The sequence below is a fragment of the Alexandromys fortis genome, unplaced genomic scaffold, assembly GCF_014885135.2.
Source record: "Alexandromys fortis isolate MF-2015 unplaced genomic scaffold, M_Fortis_MF-2015_v1.1 scaffold_219, whole genome shotgun sequence".
NCBI lineage: Eukaryota > Metazoa > Chordata > Mammalia > Rodentia > Cricetidae > Alexandromys > Alexandromys fortis.
Genome location: NW_026068092.1, coordinates 1457005 through 1465716, shown reverse-complemented (window position 1 = coordinate 1465716; position 8712 = coordinate 1457005). Strand labels below are relative to the sequence as shown.

General features: G+C 45.9%; 1 protein-coding gene across 3 annotated transcripts in view; it reads left to right on the top strand.

The window, feature by feature from the left end:
- The window catches only part of Smpd4 (sphingomyelin phosphodiesterase 4), a 44493-nt gene that overhangs the window by 1123 nt on the left and 34658 nt on the right, over positions 1-8712 (top strand). The gene's annotated exons all lie outside the window — the stretch shown is intronic.

Sequence of the window (8712 nt, the reverse complement as noted above, 5' to 3'; positions counted from 1 at the left end):
ATTACAAGCTCTTTTAAAGGAAAAAACCACAAATTCAGGGAGGGGGTAGTACAGAATCAAAGGGAAAGTCCAAAAATCATTTGTCAACTGTTTTGACTAGTTCATACAATGGTCAGCTAACTCTACTTGATCAATGTTATGGCGGTTACAAGGAGGAACACCTGCAGGTCGTCTCACCCCAGTTCCAGGGTCCGGGTCTATTGGAGAAAGACTACAATGGGGATGGAAAGTACTCAAAGCTCCCGTGCACGCGTGGCTGGTTACTAGGGACCTGGTTCCCAGGAAGGGGGGTGCAGTAGTGCTAAGGTGCCTCCTAATGCTAGAGGCCTGGTTCCCAGGATGGGGGGTGCAGTAGTGCTAAGGTGTCTCAAAGTCTTTCAAGAGCAATATTGGGCATAAAGTACAGTGAGTTCCCCAAAGTCCCTGCCCCCAGGCACGCAGCCTTTTTCACTGCTGGTATCAGGCATCTGCAGGGCACATTTCCAAAGCCAGAAACCCCCTGGACACTGTCATCCACGGTCCACGGTGATGTTAGGCCCCCCTGCTCGCTCGGCGCTCCGGGAGTTCTGACAGATGCAGACGTGTGCCTGACTATGGCACCCCACCAAATCCTTCCACCGCTCCTCTGGTAATCCCTCTCTGCTCCCCCGGGTCACCCTCCCTTCCTCCTAGGCCCTGGCAACCGCTGACATTTTTGTTGTCCCTGTAACTAATTTTTTCTTTCTTTCTTGTGCCAAAAAATGAAGCTAGGACTTTGCACAAGGAGGTGAGTGCGGTACCACTCAGCCACACCCTCAGCACTCCAATGATGGTGCTTTGAGTTTTGTTTTTAAGACAAGGTCTCACTCTGTAGCCCACGCATTTCCAGAACTAATTATGTAACACAAGATCAAACCCTTGCTCATCCTCCTGCCTCGGCCTCCCAGGATTTCAGACAGGAACCACCATGCCCAACACATCCTTGGATGTTTAAAACAGCCCGGGCTGGCCTGGAATCCATCATCCTCTCGTCCCGCCTTCTGATGGGTGGGGTTACAGGTAGGCAACACTGCACTCAGCTTGCCTCTCTACCTATTCCTTCCTTAGATTAGTGAATGGTTGAAAATAAACAGTAGGGATAGAGAGATTGTTCAGGGGTGAAGAATGTGTACTACTCCTTTAGAGGATCCCCGGTCAGCTCCCAGGACCCACGTGGGCGGTGCACAATGGTGTTTCTCCAGTTTCAAGGGATTTAGTGCCCTCTTCTGGCCTCCTCAGAGACTACACTCACATGCACATTTCCAACATTAACACAAAACATTTATTCTATTTTTATTTATTTATTTAGGTTTTTTTTTGAGAGAGAGGATTTCTCTAAGTATCCCTGGCATTCCTCAGACTCATTCTGTGTACCAGGCTGGCCTCGAACTCAAAGATCTGCCTGCCTCTGCCTCCTAAGTGTTCGGACTAAAGGCATGAGCCACTACTGCTAGGCAACATGAAAAAAATTTAAAATAAGATTAAAAAGAAATTACACAGTATTGAGCCTTTTAGTTTAGTTTTCTGACTTAGTAATATGTATTTATGATTCTTCTATGTCTTTGTGACTTGATAGTTCATCTATTTATTTGGTCACCTACTCAAAGGTATCTTTGGTAGATTCCAAGTTTTGGAAATTATGAATAATACTTTTATAAACATCCATAGAGAGGTTTTTTACTTTACTAAAATAGAAGGCTTTGTGCCACTCAGTCATCACTGAGGAAACAGATACTTAACATGTGCCCCAGGTCTTCTTGACTTTCAGCACTCGGAAGGCAGAGGCAGGTGGGTCTCTGTGAGTTCATGGCAGCCTGGTCCACAGAGTGAGCTCCAGGACAGCCAGGGCTACACAGAGAAACCCTGTCTCCAAAAAGAAAGAAAGAAAGAAAAGGACGGTAGCATGTGAGAGCCCTCTGCTTCAGTACTACCAGCCCCACGGAGAACAAACAATCCCAACAATTAGACTGGCTTCATACTTGCCCTGCAGCAGAAGATGGACTTGAACTCTTGATCTTTTTTTTTTTTGTCTTTACCTCCCAAGTGAGTGAAACAACACAGGTTAAAAATCATTTAAAAAGTCGGGGTGGTGCACACCTTTAGTCCCAGTGGGAGGCAGAGGCAGGCAGATCTTTGGGGATTCGAAGCCAGCCTGGTCTACAGAGCAAATTGCAGTACAGTCAAGGCTGTTTAGAAACCCTGTTTCTAAAAACAAACAAAAAAATCATTGAAAGGGGGACTCAAGGCATGGCCTAGTGGTTACAATCACTTGGTTCCTAGCACCCATGTCAGGAAGCTCACAACTGCCTACAATTCCAGGACCAGGGGATCCAACAGTGGGTTTTAGCCTTCGAGAACACACACACACACACACACACACATTACATCTTTTGAGATGCTCAAGGAGGGCCAGTTGTGGAGCACCTGTGCAACATGGAGGTGTCTTTGGGTTCCGTCCTCACCACACCACAAACTTGGGATAGTGGTGCATGCCTGTGGCCACAGCACTTGGGAACTGGAGGCAAGAGGATAAGAAGTTCCGGGTCACCCCGACCACAGAGTAAGCATACCGAATGCCAGAGAGCCTGAAATACCAGCATTCTGTCTCAGAACACAAACAGTGCCGATGAGAAGGTTCAGTGGGTAAAAGCACCTGCTCCATAGGCTTGACGATCTGAATTTGATGCCTAGATCCCATGGAGAAGAGAGAGAGCCAGTCACCTCATAATTCAGCTGCCTCTTCACAACTAAAGAACTTCCTATATTTTATCAAATGGAATAAATAAACAATTGCCCCTGGGGGGTCTTCATTTGTTGAAAGGATTCCTATAGCACATACCTTGGTATCAATATATATGACTTTTCCCTATTAATCTGTCTTACATCAGTTACACCAGTCTTGCATAGTTTATGGGTGGGGTGGGGTGGGGTGGGGAGGGCGCTGTCCTTCGGGCTTATTCCATATCCCGAAGCCGTGGCTTTGTGACCGGGGCTGAGAGCCCTATTTTTCACCAGCTTGTTAGACCGGTCCAAGGCAACAACCCTTGGAATCTAACACAGTGTCCCTTTGTTCAAAGACATCAGCTCTCTGGGGTTTTCCTGGTTATCTCAATCTCACAGGCCTCATTAGCAAGGAGTGTCTGCTTCCTCAGGCTGTCTCGAGAGAAATCCTGTTTTCTGTTTTTGGTGTGTTTTTTTTTCTTCCCCCAAATAGGATCTCGTGTATCTCTGACTGGTCTTGAACTTTTTAATATAACTCAGCAAGGTCTTGAACTCTCAATTCTCTTGTCCCTCACCTCCCAGTGGCTAGGATTATGCGTTGATATCACCATGGCCAGCTTGAAACTTGATTTTTGGATCTTAAAGAGGATCCCATAGCTGGGTGCGACGGCGCATGTCTTTAAAACCAGTGTGGAAGGGGCAGAGGAAGGAGGATCTCTGTGAGTTGAGATTCTCCTGATCTACATAGCAAGTTCCAGGCAGCCAGAGCTACATAGTGAGACTCTGTTTCAAAAAGCAAGCAAGCGAACAAACGGATTCCACTACTTCAGCAACCTCTTTAGGATATATAACTTGTGTCCACGGCCAGTGAAACAGGAACTAGAATGTAAGGACTGAAGTCCTGCCTCAGACATCCCAATCGACTTACCAACCCTATCTCCAAACACCGACTATAAAGACGAGGATGCTGCATAGAGAGGGTGCTTAATCAAAGCTTGCTGGAAAGAGGAAAAGACAAAAAGGTCCAGATGATGAGGGACAGGAGGAACAGAGAGGAGCATCTTTAAAGTCTCTGGTACAAGAGCACAGTACAGAAAGCACGTGTCCCCAGTACAGAAAGCAGTGCACACAGACACGTGTCCCCAGTACAGAAAGCAGTGCACACAGACACGTGTCCCCAGTACAGAAAGCAGTGCACACAGTATAATCAGTCTAGACCACCACACTGTTAACCATGTATTTATTCTAAGTTAACCTTTACCCCGGATGCAATACATCCGGCAACTCAGGCAACTCATGAGGAACGGTAGATTGAAGGTCCCTCCCACTGGTAGACCTGGTACACGTGACCCCTCTGCTACACAGAGAAGCAATGAGGGAGAAAATAGAATCTAAGCCTTAAGGCTGACCAGAGCGGTTGAGACTGACCTTTGGAATGATTGACAGACCGCCTTCATGAACAGCCCCTGTGCCATCTGCTTGAAGTAGAGAGAAGCATCAAATGCCAGTCTTTTCTGTTAGACACTGTAAAACTCTTGTTTCTGTAGAGGAGTCAAGTCTTTATCTCCCCCTTATGAAACCTTTATGCAAATGTTGGAATGGCTCCACTCTTGTTTACACCGAGCTTGGGCCCCATTCACAGAACTTGTTAGCCTGAGGCTGCCGCCTTCCTGGTTCATCTTCTTCCTGCCAACCAATCACCTAAGACTGTTAGGCAGAGCCCAGTCCTGGTCAAGGAACAGTCACCATGACAGAATAAAAACCAAATATGTTGGTGGAGACTGCTTGCTCGTTCCTGGATGCCCAGACCCAAAATAATCACACAAAACTGTATTAATTAAACCACTGCTTGGCCAACATCTTATACATATTTCTAGCTAACTCTTATATCCTAAACTAACCCATCTCCATTAATCTGTGTATGTGACTGTGGATTACCGGGCAAAGTTCTGTCCCTGCATCTGCTCCAGCCGGGCTACGTGGCGTCTTGAGACTCATCTTCTTTCTCCCCACATTCAGTTTAGTTTTCCCCACCCACCAGCTCTACTCTACCCTATCACAGGTCAAGGAAGCTTCTTTATTCATTAGCCAATAAAAGCAACACACAGACAGAAGGCCTCCCCACACCTCAGGTACACTTCCTGCCCCGTGTGCTTCTGCCCCTCTTTATGAGCAGCTTTCCCTCTTGATCTCGTGTAAAGTTTAGCCATGTTCAGATTCTTGGAGCGGGGGTCTTTTTCATTGCGATTCTGAACTTATTTTAATATATCGGAGCCACATGCCTAGAAAATTTCCTAAGTCCTTTCTAGAAACCAGTAAGTACATCATGTAAAATAATGTCTCAAAATTGAAATAACACAAAACAAGAGGTAAAAGTAATGAAAATAAAGAGTCCTCTGTTCTCTCCTTGGTCTGATATAGAAAGGGGTGTGGTGACATTGACAGAGTAGTCTCAGTGTCCCACAAAGCAAAGCGCACACAAAGCAGAATTAGCTCAGCAAGGCAATTCTTTTTGTATAAAGGGTGGGCTAGAACTCAACCCAGGCTTGCAAGTGCCGGTGGCCAACATGGCTCCCTCTGTATTCCTGGCATAACTGACGACTGGTTCCGAGCCCATTGGTGGGAACGCAACGTCACCATCTGCTGAGATTGGCTGATCAGCACAAAGAATAAGAGCATCAGCAAATGAGTCCGCGCTGGGCTAACTACCTTTTATTTATTATTTATAGTTTCTCGCAATTACTGCTTCTTTATTATATCTCTTTTTTTTTTTCAAAATTTGCCAGCATATGTTGGTTTTCTGAGGCCTCTAGAAAGAGTAAATTATTGTAATAAGTGGAACACTAGTTTAAGGTAAGCTGCCTTCGCAGAGATTGTCCCTTGACTGACTAGCCGACCTGGCCCAAGTGGAGGATGAAGTTAACACCCAGGCCAGAAGTTCTATTTTCTTGATCAGAGTTTTGTCTCGACGGTCCCTTGCTGATACTTTGCTGGAATCTGCTATGAAGGGTGTCCGGTCACTGGCAGGGATGAGGCTGCCAAGGGCCCAAGGACATATTTTTACTTTTAGCCAAGAAGGAAACTGATTGCTTTTCTTTGGGCTTTCTGTAACCTAAACTCCTAGCCAGTTTCTACCTTCTGCTCATAGTATCCCCCTCCCTCTGAAGAGGTAACCCTAACTAGCATCGTGGAATTGGGGCTATGAACCATCGGGGTCTAGGGTGTTGGATGTGGCAGTTTTGGGTGCCCCTCCAGAGAGGCTGTCAACAAGACCCCATCTGTTAGATGTAGGGAAGAAAGGAAGGCATTGGCTCTATCTGGAAAGAGACGTGAGGGAGAGGAAGGCAAGAGTGTTGTTCCTCAAGTCCTGGGCAGGAGAAGTCAGCATACAGGGTGTGTCCAGATCTCCTGGCTAAGGTTTTAATACGAACCATTCTTTACCATGGATAGCTCCTGAAGTGAGACTAAGTCTGAAATCCTACGCCTGAGCATTATTCTATTTTCAATAAGATCAGCCAGGCTTGGTGGCACACGCCTCTAATCCCAGCACTAGGGAGGCAGAGGCAGGCGGTTATCTGTGAGGTTCAGGTCAGTCTGGTCTACTTAGCAAGTTCCATGCCAGCCAGGGCTACGCAGTAAAACCCTGCCACAAACTAGAAATCATTAACGAGAAATAGCTGTCTAAATAACATCCCTTGTGGATTTACATCTATCGTCTGTGGAGTATGAGCCCTTGGATGGTTAAAAAAATCAGTCATTGGGACTAGAGAGATGGCTCAGAGGTGCTCTACCTGCAGGCCAGAAGAGGGCACCAGATCTCATTACAGATAAATGTGAGCCACCATGTGGGTGCTGGGAACTGAACTCAGGACCACTGGAAGAGCAGCCAGTACTCTTAACCTCTGAGCCATCTCTCCAGCCCCATGGTACATGGAGCCGCTCCCATAGCTGAGCCCTTGGCTTTGGATGAGTGTGTGGCAAATACAGAGAAGGAACAGATACGGAAAAGCATCATCAAATAGATGTTTACCACATCTGGCAAAACTCAGCTAAGGAATCCAGCTGTGATGCTGGAGTTGCTACTGAGAGAGAGGTCTTTAGACAGAGTCTCTCTAACCGCTCCATGACGAGCGTCCCATTAGCTGCTTTTACCACAGACATCTTTATCTCAGGAGATAAACATTAGTACATACAAACAATATTGTTCCTTTCTAAAGCCTAACCATCAGCTTACATTGAACGGGAGACCTTGCTGTTGAGTCAGTGACACTGGTTGGACCCAAAGCCACTGTCCTGTAACTGGAATCGATCTGTTCAAATGAAACTTATCATCTGTTGGGTTTTGCATTGGGAACAGGGATTGACAAGAGACAGAAACACATATAAACACACACACAAGTGCTATACAAGATGGAACACTTAATTAAGAGGTTGCCAACTGATATCTTTAAATGTCATAAGGTCACAAGTGAGTGGCAGTCAGAATCCATGACTTCTCAGCATCAAGCAGACAGAAGTATTACCTTTACCAATGTCTAACCTGAGACTCTCCATGGCTAGACTTGGGAAGACCAACTCCTTGGAAACCTGTACCCACAGAGTTTGGGTTTGCTGCAAATAGAGGCAGGTGACCTGAAAAACTTAAAAAATATTAATAGTTTCCTGCTGACGCTGTTTCCCAGCTGCCCCGACCCAGCCAGGCAAGACAGCTCTGGAAGGGAGGAACTATGGGAGGTAACCTAATAGACATGCGGTCGCCATTTCCGCCCCCAGAAAGCTCGCAGTCAGCCCACAGGATGTGTGGCATCCACTCACCCATCCCCAGAACATGCCTTCTCGCCATGAATAGACATGGTCCTGCCTATCTGAGGTCAGTTCTGCCTTCTGTGTCTTTAAGCCACCCACAGAAATCTAACAAGCACTCTATTCCCTACAAAGAGGACAAGTTATAGGATAGAAGAGACAGGGAAACCTCAGGGCCAAAACTCCCATATTCCCTTTAATCGCTCCTGTTAGTCTTTTTTCTCAAATATGTAATCTGTAAATTTATATCATATCTTTCAGTCTAGACGGAGGCAAGCACACTAGTGCTCAGGACGGACATCTCTTTTTACAGGAGGCTATCAGGAGACAATGACCTTAAACTCCTGAGCGTCTTCCTTCGGCCTTCTGAGTCCTAGGATGATAGGTGTGCCCTCCATAACTGGCTTTGCCACCTACCCATTTTTGTTTTGGGGTTTTATTTTCTTCCTTCCTTTTTGTTTTATTGTTGTTTGTTTTACTGATTAGTTGATTGACAGGGTCTTTCTGTGAAACCCTGGGCAGCCTGGAATTTATGAAAACAAAGCTAGCCTCAAATTTGTGTGATCCTCCTGTGTCTGCCTTTCACAGGCTGTGATTACAGGCACATGTCACTAAACCTATCTTTAGGGCCTTGCCATACATTCTTAATAAAGACTTTTTACCCTATAGCCCTGGACTGGAACTAATGGAGATCTGCCTACCTCTCCCTCCTGAGTATATTGTGGTATATTATTTGTGTTTTAATAAATAAAGCTTTCCTGAAGATCAGAGAGCAAAACAGCCACACTAGTCAGCCATACAGGCCAGGCAGTGGTGGCGCACACCTTTAATCCCAGCAACCACACTAGTCAGCCATACAGGCCAAGCAGTGGTGGCGCACGTCTTCTTAATCCCAGCATTAGAGAGGACTATAAGATACCAACCCTGCAACTGACAAAGGTCTGATTTCCAAAATATATAAAGAACTCAAGAAACTAGACTGTAAAAGGCTAATCAACCCAATTATAAAATGGGGCACAGAGCTGAACAGAGATCTCTCAACAGAAGAAGTTCAAATGGCCAAAAGACACCTAAGGTCATGCTCAACTTCCTTAGCGATCAGGGAAATGCAAATCAAGACAACTTTAAGATACCATCTTACACCTGTCAGAATGGCTAAAATCAAAAACA